Genomic DNA, 24450 nt, shown 5'->3' on the forward strand with positions numbered 1-24450 from the left:
TACATTTGAACGAGTATGCAAACTTCTGGTCCTGGATTCCGATAAAACAGTTCGTACACAAACCGTATTGTATCCAGACATGGGTTTTATCTCTTAACTCCCATTTTTATAATTGAAACGTTCTTAGACGACGGGAATAGTTGTCTCACACAAACTATTAGATTTAAAGCAATTTTCAAGTAATTGAATGATTAATACGAAGTATTCTGAGCCTACATCAAATGACTGTCTCACACAAATCATGTAAGATGATACCAGGTGATTTTCACATGATCATCTTTTGACTTTCTTCAAGAATAATGATAAACGTGGTTAAAGCAAAAAGCTTTCAACACATATTTCGAGAAAGATATAAGCGAGTTAAACTCAGCTGGAATTATCAAATGTCTATAATGTAAACTCTATATAGTTGTACGACTTTTGTCTCTATAGGAGATATGATAGAAATATACTTCTGAGTGATAGATGAGTTCAAGTCTCCATATACATTTTGTTGATGAAGTTCCACAAGCTCCCCTTAGTAGTTCTTCATCTTCAATCGATGAACGCCGTGATGCCTAAAGCTCAACTACACATTCTATCCTAATTCGAGACATAGCTATAAGTAGACTAAAAATCAAGACTTATAGTTTTGGCAACTAAACTTGATCGACAAACAAACTTGAGATAGAAACTCTTGCGAGTTCGACCGAGCAGTGCTCTAACAGTCAGAGATATAACCACCATAATATTCTCGATTACACTTATCAAGCACCAGCACTACCACCATAACCACCATCCTATCACCTACAACAGCAACACTCCAGCAATTCCTTCTCTCAGTTGCTGCCCCATTTTATCTTCTTAACTCAAACAAGATCAACTCTAGAACCGTCCAATATCTAACCCCGTTAAAGCTCTGCCAGAACCACCATTTCTTTATTCTTCATATCCTCCATCCATCTCAAAACAACAACAACACAGTTCCATACTTTCCCTGCATTTCAGTCCACCTATAACATACTATTTATTTTCTATGTAAAGCCAACATCAACACCAAACTAGCTCAGCCTTTGACTTCATTAATCATGCAAGATAAGAAGAATAAACAAAACACATAACCTAACACCAATTGCTTACTTGTTATAAACATTAGGATATTTCCATCATTTTCTTGGAGAAAAAGAATGGTAGGACCTACAACAAGAAAAAAAAATATCTTAGAGTTGCAATCTTTTCAATCCATCCAACAAGGCCAATCTCTAAATCCAAAAACTACCAAAACTTTCAATTGTAATCATTTTGCCGACTCAGTTAAAATGCAAATTAAAAAATTATAACGAAAAAGTACTCACCCAGAGATATGAAGGAACAATGATCTTACTATTAAACATACTTGATTCCCACACTCAAATACTCAAAGTTATGCTACTATTCGGACTCTCCTAGGAGATAGCCTACTAATACCATTCTTAGATAGAGTTATGCCACATTCGAACACACTCAGCTTCACGCCATATTGTTGAGAAGTACCATGAAAACATCGATAAATTTATGCTCTTATTATTTACTTAACCCTGGTGCTCAGTGAAAGAATTTATATTGCCAGTGGAGTAAAAGAAAGTACTAAAAATTAAAATACCAACCATATAACTTCAATAGATTCATTGTATTTTTGTGGATGCAATATACATGACAAAGAAAAATAACCGAAGACCTAAACTGAATTCAGAAACCAAACAAGAAAATGAAAGACATCACCCTAGTTTTTCAAAACCACAACAAGAAAAACCACAACAATAAAATCAAACTATCAAAAGCTAAATCTAAAAATACAAAATCAAAAACAAAAATGAGTAATAAGTTACGACTTACGAGTTTACCTGCAGTTCACATACATCTTACAACAACATTATTCTACCCATTCATGCAGACCATTTAAACCATCACCGCATAAAAGGGACTAAACCTTACGCCAATTTTAATTTCATTCAAACTCGTCCCTCGAAACACCTCCCAAAAACTGCCTTCAGACTCTTGCTCATCATATGACTCTTGCTTATGTAATGTAATGTAACTCTGTCATATACCTTTTACTTCTTTTTCTTTCTTAGTGGATGCCCCTATTAATTGTACGTCTGTCTTAATAATATGTACCGTGTCTTCCTTTCATTTGGTGTTTATTGCCGTCTCGGATGGGGACATGCGTCTGTTTTTGGTTAGTTAGTATTAGGGTTTTATTTCCCAATCATTTGGGTGTTTAAGTTGTAAGGAAATCCTATCTTGGATAAGAATGAATTAATGAAAGTGTGGGATGCTATGGCAGAAGTTCTCTTATCCAATCATTTCCATTAGTTTTCCGTCCAATTTCCGATCTTCTCCATTGCCGTCACTCCGGATTCAACTAAGCATAGTACAACTGGCACCAGAGCCGTTCCGTCCTAGCATCATGGTGGCTCAGACTTGCAAAGAGCTACAAGAAACCAACAACAGACAGCAAATTAGATCGATACTTTATATTCGAAGGTAAACAATCTAGCCCTGCAACTCAGTACTATGTCGACCAAAGATGATCTTCATTCGATGAAGATAGAGACGGGTACTAGCATGAAAGCTCTTAATGCAGATATTGAATGGAGTTTTCAGTCTCAGTTGGAATTTTTTTTCCTAATCGAGATCTAAACAAAAATCAACAAGATGCTTCAAGCTCAAATACAGGTGGATTTCAACCTAATTTTCAATCTGGAGGTCGTGATTCTACTCAATTTCATCGAATTCCTAAGCTTGATTTTTCTAGATTTGATGGTGATAACCCAAAAAGATGGATCCAAAAATGTGAATACTACTTCCAGATGCATAACATAAATGAGCAACACAAGACAAGGATGGCAGCAATCCATCTTTATGGTAAGGCCAATAAATGGTATGATAACTTTTGTCGTACTCAAACTGATATTCCCAGGCCATATTTTTTTGATAATGAGTGTGCAATATTCGAAAACCCTGCACATGAAAACATAGTTGGCTTATTCAATAAATTAGCTCAACTTACTACCTTTGATGCTTATTTTGAAGAATTTGAGTATTACAAGGCCTTGTTATTGGGTGTGCATCATGATTTTCCTGAGTCTTATTTCATTGCTAGATGTGTTGGTGGGTTATGAAAGAGGAGCTCAGTCCTTATGTTTGATCCAAAAACACTCCTTCATGCTTTTTCACCTGCTAGAATGCAAGAAAAAACCCTTGTCATGCAACACAAGGAAAACAAAATTGCACCCAATTTTTTCTCACCATCATTTTCCACCACAAAATCTTTTTCCCCCACCACTACTTCACAGAAATCTCCTTAAATACCACCTCCACCAAAACTAATATAAAACTTACCTCTCAAAAGACTTACTCCAGAACAGGTACAAGTAAGGAAAGAACAAGGGTTATGCTTCAACTGTGATGAAGCTTACAAGAGAGGCCATATTTGTAAAAAGAAATATTTATGTGTACTTATAGGGGAGGAAGCTGAAGAAATTTATGACACTGGTGGTGATAATTCACATGAAACTGATGAGGATCCTCCACTGGAAAGTGATATGGAAATCTCCTTACATGCCTTGACTGGTAATGTCTCAGGGGACACTATCAGAATTCCTGGTTTTATTAAGAAGAAGGCCATTTCCATATTGATTGATACTAGTAGCACCCACAACTTTATAGATTCTGCTTTAGCTGCCAGTTTACAGTGTTCAATTGCTCAAACTGGTAATTTATTAGTCACAATAGCTAATAGTGATAAAACTGTGAGTTATGGTGTTTGCTCTTAGCTAGAATGGACAAGGTCACAAGTTCTGTGGTGATTTGAGACTACTACCTTTAGGTGGGTGTGACATTGTTTTGGGTGCATATTGGTTAAGGAACTTGGGAGATGTTCTTTTCAACCTGTCCAAATTATGCATTACTTTCAAACACAATGGTAAGAAGATCACATTAACTGGTGTTCAACAGAAGTCTTCCCTAAGTATGATGAGTGGCTCTGCAGTTAAGAAGTTTTTTCAGAAACACTGTCATGGCATTGTGGGTCAATTATTCTCAATCACCAGCTCACCTGTCCCACTCACCACCCCACCACCCATTACAAACTTACTCAATGAGTATTCTGAAGTGTTCACTGATAAGATAACCCTTCCCCCCTGAGAGAACTTTGGATCATCAAATTCCCCTAAAGCCCAATTCTGAACCAGTGAATCTCAGACCTTATAAAAGTCCTTATATCCAAAAATCAATTGTTGAAACCTTGGTCAAATAAATGATCCATTCTTGCATCATACAACCAAGTCACAGTCCCTTTGCCTCTCCCATTTTACTTTTCAAGAAGAAGGACAACACTTGGAGATTTTGTGTTGGTTACAGAAAATTGAACAATATCACCATTAAAGATAAATTCCCAGTACCTATTATTGATGAGTTGTTGGATGAATTGCATGGATCCAAATTCTTTACTAAGATTGACTTAAAGTATGGTTACCACCATATCAGAGTATCTCCTTCTGACATCCACAAGACAACATTCAGAACTCATCACATGCATTTTGAATTCAAGGTAATGCCATTTGGTCTCACTAATGCACCAACTACCTTTCCAGCACTCATGAATGACATTTTTCAAGTACATCTTAGAAAATTCATTCTTGTGTTCTTTGATGACATTCTGGTTTATAGTCCTTCATTAGAAGATCACTTAGTCCACCTACAAACTACAACGGAGCTTCTAAGGCTTCATTAGATGACAACAAACTTCTCCAAATGCTCTTTTGGCCAATCTAGTATTGAATGTTTGGGACACATTATTACAGGCACTAGAGTTATGGCTGACCCTGAGAAGATTTCTGCAATGGTAGATTGGCCAACTCCTACTAACTAGGATTTGAGAGGTTTTTTGGGCCTTACAGGGTATTATAGAAAATTTGTGAAGAACTATGGTCTCATAAGCAAGCCACTTACTGACATTTTGAAGAAGGATGCTTTCAGTTGGTCTCCTGCAGCAACAACAACTTTTCTTCAGCTCAAGAAAGCAATGACAACTACCCCTGTGTTAGCTCTGCCTGATTTTACTAAACAGTTAATTCTGGAAACTGATGCTTGTGACTTACGCATTGGAGATGTACTTATGCAAGAAGGGAGATCTATATCTTTCTACATCAAACCTCTTGGTCCCAGAGCTGCTGCACTATCCACTTATGAGAAAGAGCTTTTAGCAATTGTTCAAGTAGTCACTAAATGGAAGCATTACTTACAAGGTCAGCACTTTATTATAAACACTGACCATCAAAGCATACATTACTTCCTTGAGAAAAAGATTTCTAAAACCTTGCAGCAGAAATGGCTTATGAAACTGTTAGGTTTTGATTATGAAGTAAAGTATAAAAAAGGTTCGGAGAACAAAGTATCTGATGCACTCTCTAGAATACCTCATGTGGTTGTTTCTTGCAATTCCACCTCCTTGTCACAACCTTCTTGGGCACAAGAAGTCATTACTAACTACATTGATGATCCTAAAGCATAATCCCTTATCACTCGGCTCACCATTACTCCTCACACTACCACTCTATATTCTTATACTAATGGAGTATTGAGGTACAAAAACAGGCTCTATATTGGCAACTCTTCTACAACAAAGTCCAAAATTCTTAACTCTTTACACTGCTCAACTGTTGGGGGCCATTCTGGTATGCAAGCTACTTACATTAGAGCTAAGTATTACTTCTATTGGCCCGCAATGAAAAAGGATATCCTATTATTTGTTTCAACTTGCGATGTATGTCAAAGGAATAAAGCGGAAAACACATTTCCAGATGGCTTACTGCAGCCTCTCCCTATTCCAGATTCAATGGACTTCATTGAGGGCTTACCAATGAGTGACAAGAAATCAATTATCTTGGTGGTTGTTGAAAGATTAACCAAATATATTCATTCCATTGGTCTCCACCACCCATTTATTGCTGCTTCTATTGCAAGGGAATTCATTTCGCAGGTTTTCAAGCTTCATGGTCTTCCATCCTCCATTGTCTCTGACAGAGACAAGATCTTCACAAGCAACTTTTGGCAAGACCTTTTTCAAGCTCTTGGCACTCAACTACATCTCAGTACTGCTTACCATCCTCAGACTGATGGTCAAACTGAGAGAGTGAACTCCTGTCTTGAGAGTTATTTGAGATGTATGTATGGTCACCAGCCCAAAAAATGGCATGCATGGCTTCCACTTGAAGAATGGTGGTATAACAACAATTACCAGACCAGCTTGAAGATGTCTCCATTTCAATCATTGTATGGCTATCTTCTACCACATTTAGCTTTTCCTTCTACTGCTACTACTTCTGTTGCTGAAGTTAAGTCTTATCTGAAGCAAACAGATGCTATGCTTGACTTACTCAAAGAACCTCTGCAAAAGTCTCAGGAGAGGATGAAGTTCTTTGCTGATAAAAAGAGGTTTGAAAGAGTATTTTCTGTAAGAGACAAAGTTTACTTAAAGATACAACCGTATAGGCAAGATTCTGTGTCTCTCACGAGGAACTTTAAACTGGCAGCAAAGTACTATGGTCCTTTTCAATAATCCAACAGATTGGTCATGTAGCTTACAGACTTCAATAACCAGCTGAATCCAGAATTCACAATGTTTTTCATGTCTCCCAGCTGAAGCAGCATATTGGTGTCACTCACATTGCATCCCAACACTGCATGTTGTGGATTCATATGGTCAGTATATTGTCCTTCCTGCTGCTGCTACATCCTCAAGAACTATTATGCGCCATGGACTCTCCGTGCCTCAATTTCTAATCCAGTGGACCAACTATTCACTATCAGATGCTACCTGGGAGGATGATAAATACATTGCTCACCATTTTCCCAAATTCAATCCTTGAGGACAAGGATCTGCTGATGGGGAGGGTGTTGTCATATACCTTATACTTTTTTTGCTTTCTTAGCGGGTGCCCCGATTAATTGTATGTCTGCCTTAATAAGTTGTATCGTGTCTTCCTTTCAATTTGGTGTTTATTGCCGCCTTGGATGGGGACATGCGTCTGTTTTTGGTTAGTCAGTATTAGGGTTTTATTGCCCAATCATTTGGGTATTTAAGTTGTAAGGAAATCCTATCTTGGCTAAGAATTAATTAATGAAAGTGTGTGCTTCTATGACATAAGTTCTCTTATCCAATCATTTCCATTAGTTTTTCGTCCAATTTCCGATCTCCTCCGTCGCCGTCACTCCCGATTCATCTAAGCACAGTACAAACTCCTCCATATTTTGAACTCCCTCTTGAGAAACCAGTGCTCTAGCGCCGAAGGATATGAACGAACTATTCTTTCAAGTTCTTCATCTACAGACAAATGAAACACACAACCACAATCAACCCAAAATCCATATTTAAACAATATTACCAAATTATGTACAAAAAAATTACAATTACCTGTTTCAAATCATCGTCATACTCACTAAGATTGAAGTTGTTAGAGCACTGCTCGGTCGAACTCGCATACGTTGCTGAAAAGACGAGGTTACCCAAATATACCTCAATATAAAACTTTTCCTACCTATAAGTCCTTTCTCCGAAAGTGATTGTCTATGGACTGAGTCGAGACAATACAACTAACCGGTACACACTTCGTGTGATCGTCTATGGATACTAGATCGAGATGATACAACAACGAAGTATGTTTACTTGATAAAAAGGTTCGGACTTAACCAAACACAATAGGATTCACTTATCAAGTAAATAGGAATTAAGGTTTGTGTGATTTAGTTTAATTATAATAAAAGAATTATAATGCAGAAAATAAAAGTAACTGACACAGCAAGATTTTGTTAACGAGGAAAACCGCAAATGCAGAAAAACCCCGGGACCTTGTCCAGAATTGAATACTCTTAGGATTAAGCCGCTACAAAAAATTACACCTAACTTCGTATAGTTGAGGCCAAACAACTAAACCTATAGTTCACCTAGTTCCGTCTGTGTTCCCACGCCTCCAACTTATAAATAAGTTACGTACTTGGAACAATTCCTTTGGTTCGTATTCTATACAGTAAAGGAACAACAAATCTGTTTGGTATCAACTCTCTTCAACCAAGTGATATGAGTCGGACAAAGGCTCTTCTGTTTATCATAACATAAACTCCTTCGTCAGGTCCTTAGATCTATCTTATGTTCAACTACCAAAGTAATCGTTAAGATTTTGCAATCAACACTCTTAATCCAAAGAATTGTATCGATGCCGATCTACTCAATTAATCAATCTAATTCTATCACAAGGATAAAACCGATTATTAATTGGATCCTCTTTTTACCGAAACAAGTATTGTGCACACCAAAGATTATGAACCCACAAATCAGAAATCTTCAATATCTTCTTCGTCTTTAAATCTTCTTAGATATTCAATAAACACCTGCACACAATCAATTGAATCTCTTGTGATCAATCACGCACAGAACGGAGTCTGTTAACAATGGATTATCACAAGATCGTCTTTAGAACTAGCAACAATCTAAAGATACCTGTCGAAACTCTGAACTAGTTTGAGTGAATCTTATATCAGAAGAGTATCCTCAAGCATAAACAAACTAGGTACAATCAAAGTTCAACCACCATCAGTCAATCAAATCAATGAAAACAAAAGATAAACCGCAATTATCTAGTTTCCCACCAACGATACTAATAGAGCTTCTCAATCCCAAAGAAAACTTTAAACTGAGCGGTCGTAAGAGATTTCTCCTAATTAGGTTACTCTCCTCTCCAAATAAGCGGCTTCACCAGTAGCAGCACAACAAGAGGTAGTTTGATGTTACGAAGGATTAGTTTGCTAAAAATGCAAACTTCAAGTATTTATAGGCTAGGAAGTTTGGACGCCGCAAGGAATTTCCAAAACCTAAAATATTCTCAAGATATTCGGTTTCCATAATTCCTGGAAACGCTCTGTCCAAAAATAATGATCGAAATCTCTCAGAAAATCTTTAATTAGTAAATGCACATTACTAATTCTTATTATCCTAAAAATGAAATTAATAACCTTAATTAAAATATTCTTAACTTATTTATGTTTCGATCCTGGGATTCTCTTCCCTTAGCTATTAAAGAATAACTTTGAACAATTAAATAATAAACATAAACAACACGTGTTCAAAGTATGTCGACATCCTAACTTTGTAAGTTCTCTTTCATACTTACAACCTTGAAACCAATTTTCCGCACTTCCAAACAAGTTTAGAATTGGTTCATCTGACTTTCAAGAACTATGCGATTGATCAAATAACATTCAATCACAAATCATGAGTTTAATGGTTCTACCAAAACAAGTTTCGGTTCTACCTCCATGTGAGTATTGTGCATAGTCACACTAGCTTTCCAAAATTCGGTTGACCAGGTACTAGGATCGGTTCCCCACATATATATGGTATCCAACTTGAATGTGTTGCATATGTCCATAGGATCGGTTCCCCTTTGCCTAAAAACGTGTTGCACATGTCCATAGGATCGGTTCCCCTTTCTGCTATAAACCTGCTGCACCTCATACAAGGATCGGTTCCCTTTTGTGATGTACTGCACCTCTTACTAGGATCGGTTCCCTTTTTCCCAGTTTTGGTCAGACATAAAATCACAAACCCGATCATATCATCTCAGGTGATTACTTAAGATCGGTTTCACTAATAAAAATCATACCAATACATAAGTCAGGCCTTTGTGAATAGTTTTACCAAGAACACAACAAGCATGAACGGTTATACTAAATCACACATATTGGATGTTTAAAAGATATGCAATGAATAACATCCCAATAACGCCTGGCGATTTCCTTTTCGATTCACAAACCAAGTTCATGAATTTACTTCCTTAGAACACATGTAAACATTGTTCCCTAGGTTGAAATCCTCACCTCATACCCATACATAATCACAATAGCATTCAAATGATTATGGCGATGTCTTATCTACAAAGTTTAATGGTTAAGCAATAAACCTCGTATTGTATTCCTTAATACTATGTCTATCTAGAGTTCAAACATGCTTCGCAATTTTTTTTCAATATGCACGACTTGAAAGATACGTTAGGGAATAAAACAGTTCAAGTCAAATATCACTAACCTCATGTGGAAGGATGATTGTTGTCGTTGTAGCTCCTTGCTTCTTCACATCTTCAAGTCTTCGCAATACTTGTAATGTCTCATATCCTAATACTTTCAAACTAACGTATACGAAGTTTACTCTAGTACATAATCAAGCGACTCTTAACATGAGTTTTGATTCACTAAAATATGACAACCAAACTTGACATACCAACGCTTGGTGGGTTCAACCGAGATATTCTCTAACAGTTGCTATCTCAAGAATGTTTGTCAATGTTAGTGATCCAAACTATAAGTCTTGATTTCTAGTCTACTTATAGCTAAGTATCGGAATAGGATAGAAAGTGTAGTTGAGCTCAAGAATCCATGGCGATCATCATACAAAGACGAAGAACTACTCAAGGAACTGGTGTAACTTCATCGGCGAAAAGGTATGTGAAGACTTGAACTTATTTATCACTCAAAAGTCTATCTACTATATCTCCTATCTTGAGACAAAAGTTGTTTTTCTATATAGACTTTGATTATACACATTTTCTATTTCGAGCTGAGTTTATCTCGCTTATCTATTTCTCGAAATATGTGTTGGTAATCTTTCGCTTTGGCCAATTCATCTTTACTTGTGACGAAAGTCATATTAAATTTCAATTACTTGAAAATTGCTTTGACGAAAAATAGTGCGTGAACAACAACTATATAACGTCCTCTAAGAATGTTTCAATGATTGAAATGATAGTTTAGATTATATAACCGTGGTTGGATATAAACATTGTGTGGTAACTCATACGTGTATAAGTCCTTATTCCTTGAACCAAAGTATGCGTACTTTGCTGCTCAGGAAAACCGGAACTAGAGTCCGCATACCAAGTTCGCTAACTGTCGGAAGTTCAAATCCCGTGAATTTCTGCTGGAGTTTGTGATCTGAAAACAAACTTATTCTGGGTACTTAAGTCCGCGTACTAGTATGCGTACTTAAGTTGGTTATTTTCTAATAATGATTATTCGTGAACTTAAACTTATATAAACTAAGGAATGCAAGTTTGCAAACCGTGGCTATAAAGTTCATGAATCGATTCGAGTGAATCAAATCATTTTTTATTCGATTGTGTCTTGTATACTTCTATAAGATCTAAGCGATTGAACAACTCTTTTACTAGTTCATTTGAGTCATTTGAACTAGTTATGGCAAAGAAGAATATGGTGGATATGAAAGTGTTCATATGGCTATCCATTTGGTTAACTACTAATGAACCAACTAGATGTACATGTTTGGGTACGGTTATACAAAACTAAATAAACATGCATTGCATTTTTGTATAATAAGCTAATTTTTGATCTAACGGTTGAAATATATTAGCTTGAATCTAATCAGGTTTTTATCTAACGGTGAATATTGAATGCTTTGTTACTAATCTAACATTGATTGCAAACCCTGATTTGAAAGACTATATAAATGAGAACTCTAGCAACTGGGAAACCTAATCCCCACACCTCCTGTGTGATACTAGTTGTATTAGCTAGAGTCGATTCTCCTTTAACCTTAGGTTTCTACCGAGACCCTGTAGATTAATGACTTGAAGACTTCATTGGGATTGTGAAGCCAGACCGATACTACTTTTCTTGTAGTTGTGTGATCGGATATTGTTGTTTCTATCGTACTAAGTACAATCGTAAGATTGGCTTGAGATTGATTTCTCCGATAGGCAAGATATAAAAGAAGTCACAAACATCTTCATCTCATCGTTTGTTATTCCACAATATCTTCTTTCGCTAGTCAATTAAGATTATTGTGAGGTGATTGATAATTCTAGGTTGTTCTTCGGGAATATAAGTCCGGGTTATCAATTGGTTCCTATTTACCTTGATTTATCAAAAGACATAACAAAATCTCGTAGGTATTTCTGTGGGAGACAGATTTATCTTTTATCGTAGACTTTTCTGTGTGATACAGATTTGTTTATTAAAGTCTTCGACTTTGGGTCGCAGCAACTCTTAGTTGTGGGTAAGATCAGCTAAGGGAATCAAGTGCGTAGTATCCTGCTGGGATCAAAGACGTAAGGAGCGCAACTGTACCTTGGATCAGCGTGAGATTGATTGGGGTTCAACTACAGTGTAGACCGAAGTTAGTTTTTACTAGGCTAGTGTCTCTAGCGGCTTAATATAATGTGTTGTTCAATCTGGATTAGGTCCCGGGGGTTTTCTGCATTTGCAGTTTCTCGTTAACAAAACTTCTGTGTCTGTGTTATTTCTTTTCCGCATTATATTTTGTTATACAATTGAAATATAACAGGTTGTGCGTTGAATCGATCAATTTGGAAATACAACCTTTGGTTCTTGATTGAAATTGATTGATCCGTTCAAGTGATTTCTTTTGTATTCAATTAGACTCGCAGATTTCTATTTGCTTGAGTAAGTATTGAATCGAGAAAGTGAGATATAACTCTTTGATATGGTTTTATTAAGATTGAGTCTGAATGTCTAGTTGATTCTCTTAAAAGTATATTGGAGTTAGTCCATACAGATTGCTAATCGAAATATTGGGTGTGGTTGTTAGACCCCCGCTTTTTCAATTGGTATCAGAGCAGGCAAACACGTTTAAAGACCTTATAAGTCTGTGTTTGTAGCGATCTGACTATACAGATAGTAAAGTCTCTAAAAACGCTTCACCAAGATTAAAAACAATCGTAGAGTAAGTCATGATAAACTGGTTATTCTCCAGAAAAAGTTGGATGAACAAATCCAGATCAACTCTGATCTTGTTACAGAAATTGCAATGCTTAAGGATTTGAAATCTGTTAAAATTCCTTTGATGGATTTGAATAACTCCAGTTGTTCTTTTATGAAGAACAGTCGTAAGTGAGATGATAAACAATGTCCAGACGTTGTGGAAACTGATATGACTCAGAACTGCTCAGACGAGCTTAAAGATGTTGGTCCATGTTTGTTTTGTGATTCCTCCAATCACTTTCAACATACTTGTATGTCCTTCCAAAAAAGTCTGAAAGTTTCAAGTAATCTTCATAAAAAAACTGAACAACTGGTTGCTTCTCTAAAAGGATGTACACAATAACAGGAAATCCTAAACAGGAAAGTAGTGTTAGTATGAGAGCTTTTGCTTTAAAATCAACATCGCCCTTTCAATGGTTTCTTGATAGTGGATGTAGCCGACATATGACTGGTGATCTCACATGGTTTGTTTCTTCAAACTACTATGAAGGAGGTCCGGTGACATTTGGAGATGGGAGTTTCTGCTACTTAAGCAAGAAGGGGACGATCAAACTTCCCGGCGTACCTGAAATCCATGATGTAGTATACGTAAAAGGTATGACTGCAAATCTTCTTTATATTAGTCAAATTTGTGACAAAGGAAATAGAGTTGTCTTCAATGCAAATGGATGTGAAATTGTGGACAAAATTGGGAAAGTAATTTTTCAGGGAACTCGTGGAAAAAACAACTGTTATCTTTTGGATACTCAGTTCAGCAACTGTTGCAATTTGACTAAGGTGGAATCTACATATTTTTTGGCATGAGCGTTTTGGTCACATCAATTATCGTCTTCTAACTAAGATCATTAACAAATAACTTGTTAGAGACGTTCCCAAAATCAATGCGAAGATTGATGGTGTATGTGGTGCCTGTCAAAAGGGTAAACAAACGAAAGGTCACCATAAATCATCTCGAGATATTCTCATTAAAGCTCCGCTTGATTTAATTCATATGGATCTCTTTGGACCAATTCAACAACCCACGGTTGCTGGTAAGAAGTATGCTTTATTATGGTAGATGATTACACCATATTCACTTGGGTTGCATTTCTGTCTCATAAGAATGAAACCCTTGATGAATTCAAGATTATTGTTAAAAGAATCCAGAATGAACAAGGTCACAAGATAAAGAAAATTAGAAGCGACCGTGGAACTTAATTCAAGGACACTAAGGTGTTTTAATTTTGTGACAAACTAGGGATTATTCAACAATATTCACCACCCATGACTCCTCAAGCCAATGAAGTTGCAGAAAGAAAAAACAGGAACATTCAGGAAATGGCCAGGGTAATGCTCCATAACAAAAACTTACCATTAAGGTTTTGGGGAGAAGCTGTCTTTACAACATGCTATTTAATCAACTATGTATACCTACGGTCAAAAACCCTAAACGCTCCTTATGAGTTGTGGTACAGTAGAAAACCCAACTTGCACTATCTCAGAGTGTTCGGAAGTAAGTGCTACATTCTAAAAGATCGAGAACAGAGAGGGAAATTTGATACCAAAAGTGATGAAGGTATCTTCCTTGGCTATGCTTCTGATAGTCGTGGTTTTCGAGTGTTTAGTCTCAGAAACCAGGTCATGATGGAATCCGCTAATGTTATCATCGATGATATTAGTAATATTCATCATGATAATCCTCCTGCTGAATTGCCTCTAGACAATTGAGAAAGTCAAAGAAATCCTAGATTCAGTTGAAGTTACCCCAAATGTTACTGATCCTGATATTTCTAGTGACGAGGTGAAGAGCACTGATCAGGCTACTCCTGTCGAACAAGAACGTGTCCCTTCACAACACCTCTGGGTTCAAAGGAATCATGATCCCAACAGTATTATTGGAGGAAGATATTCTACTGCTAAGACAAGAGGACAACTTCAAAATATTTGCAATTTTGGTTGTTATCTTTCACAAGTAGAACCGAGAAATATTGATGAATCTCTTAGCGATCCCTTTTGGGTGAATGCAATGCACGAAGATTTAAATCAATTTCAAAGACAAGACGTATGGGAACTAGTACCTTGTCCCTCCAATATCAATATTATTGGTACTAAATGGATATCCAAGAATAAGTCTGATGAATGTGGCACAATTGTCAGAATAAAGCCAGACTTGTCTCTCAAGGATATTCACAGATTGGAGGTATCGACTTTGACGAAACCTGTTCTCCTGTGGCACGCCTTGAGTCCATTCGGTTATTATTAGCTCATGCTTGTTTTATTAAGGTTAAGCTGTTTCAAATGGACATAAAATCCGCGTTCCTAAACGGAATTCTAAAGGAAAAAGTCTATGTCGCTCAACCAAAGGGTTTTGAAAAGCCTGATTTCCCAGATCATGTTCTTAAGCTTAAAAAGGCAATATGGGTTAAAACAAGCACCTAGATCCTGATTCAAAAAACTTACTACTTCTCTTCTTAGGAAAGGTTTTTCGAGAGGCGGAGCTGATAAAACCTTGTTTACCAAATGGAGTGGGAAAGATGTTGTCATTGCTCAAGTCTATGTAGATGATATCATCTATGGTTCAACTTCTGAGAAACTTGCAAAATATTTCCAAGTTTATCTTCGCAAAGAATTTGAAATGAGCAATGTTGGTGAATTAAAGTTCTTCATTGGATTACAAATTCAGAAACATAAGGATGTAATTTACTTATCCCAAGAAAAATATGCAAATGATCTTGTCTCAAGGTTCAGTCTGGATAAGTCAACTCCAAAACTGACACCTATGCCCACTATTGGTAAACTACACAAAGATGAGAATTGAGTGAATGTGGATCAAAAAATGTATCGATCTATTATTGGCAGTATTTTATATCTTACAGCTACTATACCTGATATTGCTTTTAGTGTTGGTTGTTGTGCTAGATTTCAGTCTAATCCAAAGGAATCTCATCTTGCATCTGCAAAAAGGATCATACGATATGTAAATCACACAGTCGGGTATGGTCTATCTTATACTTTTGATACTAATACTGACCTTTCTGCTTATTCAGATGTTGATTGGGCAGGATGTGTAGAAGACATAAAAAGTACATCATGGGGTTTCTACCCTAACTAGCAATTCGGAATTCGGGAAACGTACGGAACGACATACGTACGGATATTATTCGGATCCGTAAAATACAAGTTCGGTCAAAAAATCCGGTCAACGATTCGTGAATCGGCAGTAGTTCAGAACGGCATACGTACGTGTATAATTCGATTTAGAGATCTAAATTCGGGATAAAAAATTCGACACGTATTAAATATGAAAAAACGGTAGTATATGTTGGGATTGTATGATTTGTATATTAAAATAGGATATATATTAGATATATGTAACGTTTATCAGCAACAAATGTCTGGTCCAGTGGATCAGAGTCGAGCAAGGGAGTTAGATGGCTGGAATTCGATTCTCATAAAGAGCATTTTTGGAAAAGCACCTGAAAATGAGGAAGGGGCGTTGGGCCTTAAAAGGTGTTATTAAGTTGGCCCAATAGCTAATTGGGTCAACTAGAGCAGCGATTATTGGACGTTGGGCCTTAAAAGGCGTTATTAAGTTGGCCCAATAGCTAATTGGGTCAAATAGAGCAGCGATTATTTCCCGGATTGGAACGCCGTATTCTAATTCGTACGCTAAAATCGCGTATAATTCCTTCCCAAAGTTCAGCGATTATTTCATAGTGCTGATTATGGAATTCATACTGGAATAATGAAGATCTTTTGTGATAACTCTAGTGCGATTCGAATCACTGAGAATCCTGTTGAGCACTCAAGAACGAAGCACATTGATATAAGGTACCATTTTATTCGAGATCTCTATGAAAATGGTATCATAAATATGGAATTTGTGCCTTACGAACAACAATTGCCTGATATTCTTACCAAACCTTTAGACACTGCTACATTTCAACACTTACGACAATCTATTGGTGTTGTTTTGGTTCATTGGCTGTTCCTAAAACTCTTGCCCTGTGCTTATCTCGATCTTTTGGGCAATTGTGTTTGGAACTCCAGTATGTGTTTACTTCAATTCTGCATTTGTTTCAGTAGGTTGATTTTCTGTCAGGTTTCTTTATCAGTTATGAAATCCTTCTTTTCTTGTGAAAGTAAGGTCGCTCTTGTTGTTCTTTCGGGAATGACATTTTATGGGGGAGAGTTCTTAATTGAACTTGCGCTTAATTGCCAAATCTTTGTGGGGAGTGCGGCTGTGGAATATTATAAGGGTTATCTTGTATATTTATAACTCCTTGATGAAAGCATTTAGCTTCGGCTATATGATTGCATCTAAAAAGTTGATATGTGCTTTTTTTTTGTCATGAAATGTCTCTATGGAAATTTCATTAGGATCCCACTAGTTTTCGTACTTTTGCCAATTTTATTGACAAAAAGGGGGAGAATTGATATGTAGTTCACACTACAAATACATATGGTTTTCGGATCATTATGTAAGGGGGAGTGGTTTTCATGCGAGATGGAGTATTGACTAAGGGAGAGTGATATATATCACCATAGTATTGTTGTCGAAGTTGTGATACAATTGAACTTTGATGTTGTGTAATAATACTATGGGACTGTTGTTTGAGGGTGAAAATGGTTTCTGCTGATTTTGGTAATTTCGGGTGTGTAGGTGAGAAAAAAATTTACACCCTAAACAATGTACTGCAAGGGAGTACTTTAGATTCAAGAGATCAATCTGTACAAATCCAGCCTAAACCAAGAAATGGTCGTTCCAGACTTGCTTCGGTCACAAAGTGAAGGAGTTGGGTTGGTTTTGGGGAGGGAAGCGAAGAGAGTGTTGAAACCAAAATAGTTGATTCTGGAAGAGTAGTTGTTTTACGACTTGTATCAGAAAGTGGGAAACTAACAGATGGGAAAGCTAGCAAATGTTTTTCTGAGTGTTGTAGGCTCCTAACCAGAACTTGTTGTTCGGTGAAAATAGGTAAGACCTATTTATACAATTCGAAGTGAAACGTACTATGGTCTCGTAAGAAATGGAAAACAGCTGAGTAAATGGGAGGAGGTGGTAACTGGTAACGCCTGGAATTGATGTTCCATAAAAGAAAGCGTTTTAGCATTACTCCCTGTATTTACTAACTGCCTCATCCTTATGACACTGTCTTGTAACGAGCGTAGTGTACGCCGCACGCTGTAAACCGCCAAACCAATACCCAATGAGCATCCCCCAGTTTGTGACATGTATTGATGTCTTGAGTGTTTTCATGGAAAACATGTAGAATGTTGCTGTTTTCTGGCAAGTTGAGCTTGGGAAACTTGCCGACTCGGTGGTGACCTTCGACGATCGAGATTTTGCATCTAAGATGGAAGGGTGGCCGTTGATTGTCGCACGCCTTCGTTTTGTCAGCCGTGAAGGGAAGGCCGGCATGGCATGGCTTAGGCGCGGCAAGGTGGCTGGCGCGGCATGCCATTGGCACATGCGGCATGGTCGGCATGCCTTGGCATATTTTAGGCGCGGCTAAACTAGGGTTTTGGCGTTGGGCCAAAGGTTACCATGCGTTGGTTGGTGACCTTGAACGGCTGAGATTTGCATCTAAGATGGAAGGGTGGTCGTTGATTGTCGCACGCCTTCGTTTTGGAAGCCGTGAACGTAAGGCCGTCATGGCATGGCTTAGGCGCGGCAAAGTGGCTGGTGCGGCATGCCATTGGCACATGCGGCATGGTCGACATTCCTTGGCATGTTTTAGGCGCGGACAAACTAGGGTTTTGGCGTTGGTCCAAAGGTTACCATGCCACGGTTGGTGAACTTGGACGGATGAGATTTGCATCTAAGATGGAAGGGTGGCCGTTGATTGTCACACGCCTTCGTTTTGGCAGCAGTGAAGGGAAGGCCGACATGGCATGTTTAGGCGCGACAAGGTGGCTGGCGCGGCATGCCATTGGCACATGTGGCAAGGTCGGCATGCCTTTGCGTTTTAGGCGCGACAAAAATAGGGTTTTGGCGTTGGGACAAAGGTTACCATGCATTGGTTGGTGACCTTGGACGGCTGAGATTTGCATCCAAGATGGAAGGGTGGTCGTTCATTGTCGCACACCTTCGTTTTGGCAGCTGTGAAGGGAAGGACGGCATGGCATGGCTTAGGCGCGGCAAGGTGGCTGGCATGGCATGCCATTGGAACATGTGGCATGGTCGGCATGCCTTGACATGTTTTAGGCGCGGCCAAACTACGGTTTTGGCGTTGGTCCAAAGGTTACCATGCGTTGGTTGGTGACTCTGGACGGCTGAGATTTGCATCTAATATGGAAGAGTGGTCGTTGATTGTCGCATGCATTCGTTTTGGCAGCAGTGGAGGGAAGGCCGGCATGGCTTAGGCGCGGCATTCCTTGGCATGTTTTAGGTGAGGCCAAACTAGGGTTTTGGCGTTGGGCCAAAAATTACCATGCGTTGGTTGGTAACCTTGGACGACTGATATTTGCATATAAGATGGAAGGGCGGCCGTTGATTGTCGCACGCCTTCGTTTTGGCAGCCATGAAGGGAAGGCTAGCATGGCATGGCTTAGGCGCGGCAAGGTGGCTAGCGCGGCATGCCATTGGAACATGTGGCATGGTCGGAATGCCTTGGTATGTTTTAGTCGCGGCCAAACTAGGGTTTTGGCGTTGGGACAAAGGTTACCATGCGTTGGTTGGTGACCTTGGACGGCTGAGATTTGCATCCAAGATGGAAGGGCGGCCGTTGATTGTCGCACGCCTTTGTTTTGGCAGCCGTGAAGGGAAGGCCGGCATGGCTTAGGCGCGGTAAGGTGGCTGGCGCGTCATGCCATTGGCACATGTGGCATGGTCGGCATGCCTTGGCATGTTTTAGGCGCGACCAAACTAGGGTTTTGGCGTTGGGCCAAAAATTACCATGCGTTGGTTGGTGACCTTGGACGGTTGATATTTGCATCTAAGATGGAAGGGTTGTCGTTGATTGTCGCACGCCTTCGTTTTGGCAGCCGTGAAGGGAAGGCCAGCATGGCATGGCTTAGGCGCGCAAGGTGGCTGGCGCGACATGCCATTGGCACATGTGGCATGGTCGGAATGCCTTGGCATGTTTTAGGCGCAGCCAAACTAGGGTTTTGGCGTTGGGCCAAAGGTTACCATGCGTTGGTTGGTGACCTTGGACGGCTGAGATTTGCATCCTAAATGGAAGGGCGACCGTTGATTGTAGCACGCCTTCATTTTGGCAGCCGTGAAGGGAAGGCCGGCAAGGCATGGCTTAGGCGTGGCAAGGTGGCTGGCGCGGCATGCCATTGGCACATGTGGCATGGTCGGCATGCCTTGGCATGTTTTAAGCGCGACCAAACTAGGGTTTTGGTGTTGGGCCAAAGGTTACCATGCGTTGGTTGGTGACCTTGGATGGCTGAGATTTGTATCGAAGATGGAAGGGTGGTCGTTGATTGTCGCATGCCTTCGTTTTGGAAGCCGTGAAGGGAAGGCCGGAATGGCATGGCTTAGGCGCGCAAGGTGGCTGGCGCGGCATGCCATTGGCACATGTGGTGCAGCTGGCATGGTTGGCATGCCTTGGCGCAGAGACGTGGCTGGCATGGCTTGCCATGGCACGATAGTGCGGATAGCATGGTTGGAATGCCTTGGTGCGGAGACGTGGCTGGAAAGGTTTGTCATTGGCACGGTGGTGCGGCTGGCTTGGTTGGCATGCCTTGGCACGAAGACGTGGCTGGCAAGGTTTGCCATTGGCACGGTGGTGCGGCTGGCATGGTTGGAATGCCTTGGTGCGGAGATGTGGTTGGGAAGGTTTTCCATTGGCACGGTGATGCGGCTGGCATGGTTTGCATTCCTTGGCGCGGAGACGTGGATGGCGTGGTTTGTCATTGGCACGGTAGCATGAGAATTAGGGTTTGGCATAGATGATGTCGGTCAATGTTAAGGGTTTTTCCGTGGAACATGACACATAATAAAAAAAAAAAAGGTCCCCTGGAAATTCTTACGTAGGCAGGATGATTGGTTTAATAAATGCGGTAATGGTCATAGTTACGTCATGTCAGATATGCGGTTTTACGATTTTAACCCTAAGCTAAAAACCACCATCAACATTAAGTCCCCTGCTTAGCTCGGAACGGGAGCATTGTTGTGAGGTAAGCATAAGATGGTGACAGGCGAGGAAAAAAATCGAAATGACAAGTCGTGAAAAGATGGTCAAGAAGGCCCGACTAACCTTTTTCGAGAGGTAATGAGATTTTGCTGATTCTTGTGTTCGACGGCCTTGCATAGATTCTACTTGTGGTGTAGACCGTGAGGTGGTGAGATGAAGATCGTCGGCTTAGTCTGGTCATGCGTCGTCTTTGCTGGGTTAGGGAACACTGAGTCGCTGGCTTGGCGAGTTGTTGGTGTTGGTGTGGTTTGGAAGGGAGCTGTTAGCGCAGACTTAGCGCGGATGTTGGCACGACGTGACTTGGGCGTTTGCATGGCATGTTGATACCGTGAAGCTTGTCATTGTGTGCCTAGTTTCCTCTTTCCACACATAGTTCGAATAAGAAATCCTTTCCTTATTCAAATGCCAAAGTATCACACCCTCGTGTCCCCTTTGTTTGGCTTTCATTAGTCCCTCGTAAAGGTATGGATTCAACCCATTTGGTGAAATATTCGGTTGCTGTTATTATGTACTCGTGATGCTTTGAGGACGGCGGGTTGATCTTCCCAATGATGTTGAGTCCCCAGTTGTAAAAGGGCCACGGACTTCTTATTGAATGCAGGGGAGTTGATGGTACATGGATAAGGTTTCCGTGAATTTGGCATTTTTTTCACCTCTGGACGAAAACAGCTGCATCATCCTCCATAGTTGGCCAGTAGTATTTCTCGTATATCTGAAGGAATAATTTCCGTTTTCCTTGATGTTCGTCTTTGTGCATCTCTTTCAGCATGATTGGGATTTTTGATTTGTTCAAACATCGTAGCAAACTTCCTCCAAAGCTTTTACGATATAATATTCCTTCGTGGAATACGAATCTCTCGGACCTTTGTTTTATCTTGACTGCCTCCTTCTTATTGGTGGGGAGCATACCGTCACGAAGGTAATGGGTGTTTGGCTCCTGCCAGTCCCCAGCGTGACCAATATTGAAAAATTCTAATTGATGCGGCATCGCTTGACAGTTAGAACAGGTTCTTTGAAGTAACCGAGATTGAGCCTCCATTTCTGGCCAGTAGTAACCAAGGTGTTACAAACGGCGATAGAGTGTTACCACTAATGTTTTCCCGCAGACTACAACATGGACGCGGTTGAGTTGTTGTTGTGCTTCTCCCGAGGCATCTTGACAAGGAATCGTCTGGGTTTCGATGGTACAACACCTCTCGGAGCATGAAGAAATTTTTTAAGATTTTGAGACTGACCTTTCCATGGGGAAGCGAGCTGTTAAGCTCTTGGATAATTGGTGTTCTCCAGTCGCCGGCTTCATCCTCTTCGGGTTGTGAAAGCCATGTTGAATCCACGGTTCGTCTTTTCACTGTCAGGGTTTCCTCAAAACCTTCAAATTTCAGTTTCGATGATAGCGTGGCTAGGAAATCAGCGTGTCGGTTGACGCTGTGCCCAATATGTGCTATGGTCGCGTCGGCGATGTAGTTTAGTAGTTTTTGTGCCTCGGCTCTGTACGGGGCCAAGGTTACTTCCTTCAGTGCGTATACTCCGTTCACCTCGTTGACAAGTAATTTAGAATCCTCTCTTATTTCCAGACGTGTGGCTCCAGCTTGTTTAGCCAAGGACAGCCCGGTGAGAAAGACTTCATATTCTGCTGAATTGTTGGTGCAGGGGAAATATAGCTTGAAGGAGTGTGAGGAGACTTCACCGTCTGGGGATACTAGAACCACACCTGCTCCTCCAGTGCCGTTGTTAGGGGTAGCGGAGCCATCGAAGAATAGTAGCCACGTTTCTTCTTGGATGAAAGAGATTTCCGAAAAGTCTCCAGGGAGGTCCTCGTGTAGTGTCATGGTGTTCTCTCCCGGAAACGCTGCTAGTAAATCCGCAACTGCTTGCCCTTTGATGGCACTCGGGGAAGCGCATGTTATGTAGAACTCTGACATTTGGAAGAGCCATTTGGCCGGCCTTCCTATCAGGGCCAGTTTTGAGAGGAATAACTTCACATGATCAGAGTTAGATATCAGCACCACTTTATTAGAAAGTAAGTAATGCCTGAATTTCTGTATGGAGTAAATCAAAGTTAAGCACGCTTTTTCGCTTTAGGATATCTGAGTTCGGTATCTTTTAAATTTCGACTGAAGTAGTAAATGGGATGCTCAATCCCTTCGTCATCTTCTTGGGAGAGGAGAGCTCCGACAGCAGTGTCACTAAAAGCAGTGTAGAGGTGTAGCGGTCTTCCTTGTATGGGAGATTTCATGATGGCTGGGGAAGATAACGATTGCTGAATATTCCGGAACGCCTCCTGCTGTAGTGTGGTCCAGACGAAGCTTGATCCTTTCCTCAGCAAGGGAGTAAACGAAGAAACGATTTGAGCCAATCCTGGTATGAAGCGGCGAATGTAGTTTATTTTACCCACGAAACTCTGGAGTTCTTTCACGGTTCGTGGTGGTGGCATCTTGAGGATAGCTTGTGTTTTGACTGGGTCAACTTTAATTCCCTCGGCAGTCATCTGGAAACTTAGGAACTTTCCCGAAGAGACACCAAAAGCACACTTCAACGGGTTCATTTCAGTTTGTACTCGCGACATCTTTCGAACACTTGCCGTAGAATCTCCGCATGGGCTGCCCGAGTTTTTGACTTGACCACTATGTCATCTACATAATCTTCGACTTGCTTGTGCATCATGTCGTGAAAAATGGTGGTCATGGCGCGTTGGTATGTGGCACCAGCGTTTTTCAAACCGAAAGGCATCACAGTGTAGTAAAAGTTTCCAAGAGGATTTCGAAAAGCCGTCTTACTTGCGTCGTGTTCATACATCTTTATTTGGTTGTAGACGATGTATCCATCCATGAAAGAGAACATACCGTGTCCACTGGTGGCGTCTACCAGCATGTCGATGTTGGGGAACGGAAAGTCATCTTTAGGACAACATTTGTTCAAATCTCTAAAATCGACACAACACCTGATCTGGCCGTTCTTCTTTTTTACCGGGACTACGTTGGCCAGCCAAGTAGGGTGGTCAATTGGCTTGATGAAACCAGCCGCTAGTAGCTTTTGAATTTCTACCTTAATTTGTTCTTTCACATCATGCCGAAATTATCTCGGGGTTTGCTTGACCGGTTTGGATCCGGGTATCACGTGTAAATGATGAGTGACCAGCTTCTCATCCAAGCCAGGCATTTCCTTGTATGTCCATGCGAATACGTATTGATATTCCTTGAGAAGGTTTACCAGCTTTACGCGTTCGTCTGCGCACAGAGTCGAGCTGATCGAGATGAGTCGCGGGGATTCTTCACTCCCAATATTAACAACCTCAAGTTCGTCTGTGATAGAGTTGGTCCCGTCTTGTAGTTGTCGTGGTGCATCAGGTACTTCCTCCCGCGGTGCATTACTGCGTTTGCGTTCCATTGGGCGGATAGACTGTGTGGTAGTCTCTCCTGTTAATTGCTAACAACGGTGCTGATATACGGTTTTCCATTTTTCATCATGGCCCATGATAAAAGCCTGTTCTCTCTTGGTATGGGTGGGAGCCAAATTC

The sequence above is a fragment of the Papaver somniferum genome, chromosome 3, assembly GCF_003573695.1.
Source record: "Papaver somniferum cultivar HN1 chromosome 3, ASM357369v1, whole genome shotgun sequence".
NCBI lineage: Eukaryota > Viridiplantae > Streptophyta > Magnoliopsida > Ranunculales > Papaveraceae > Papaver > Papaver somniferum.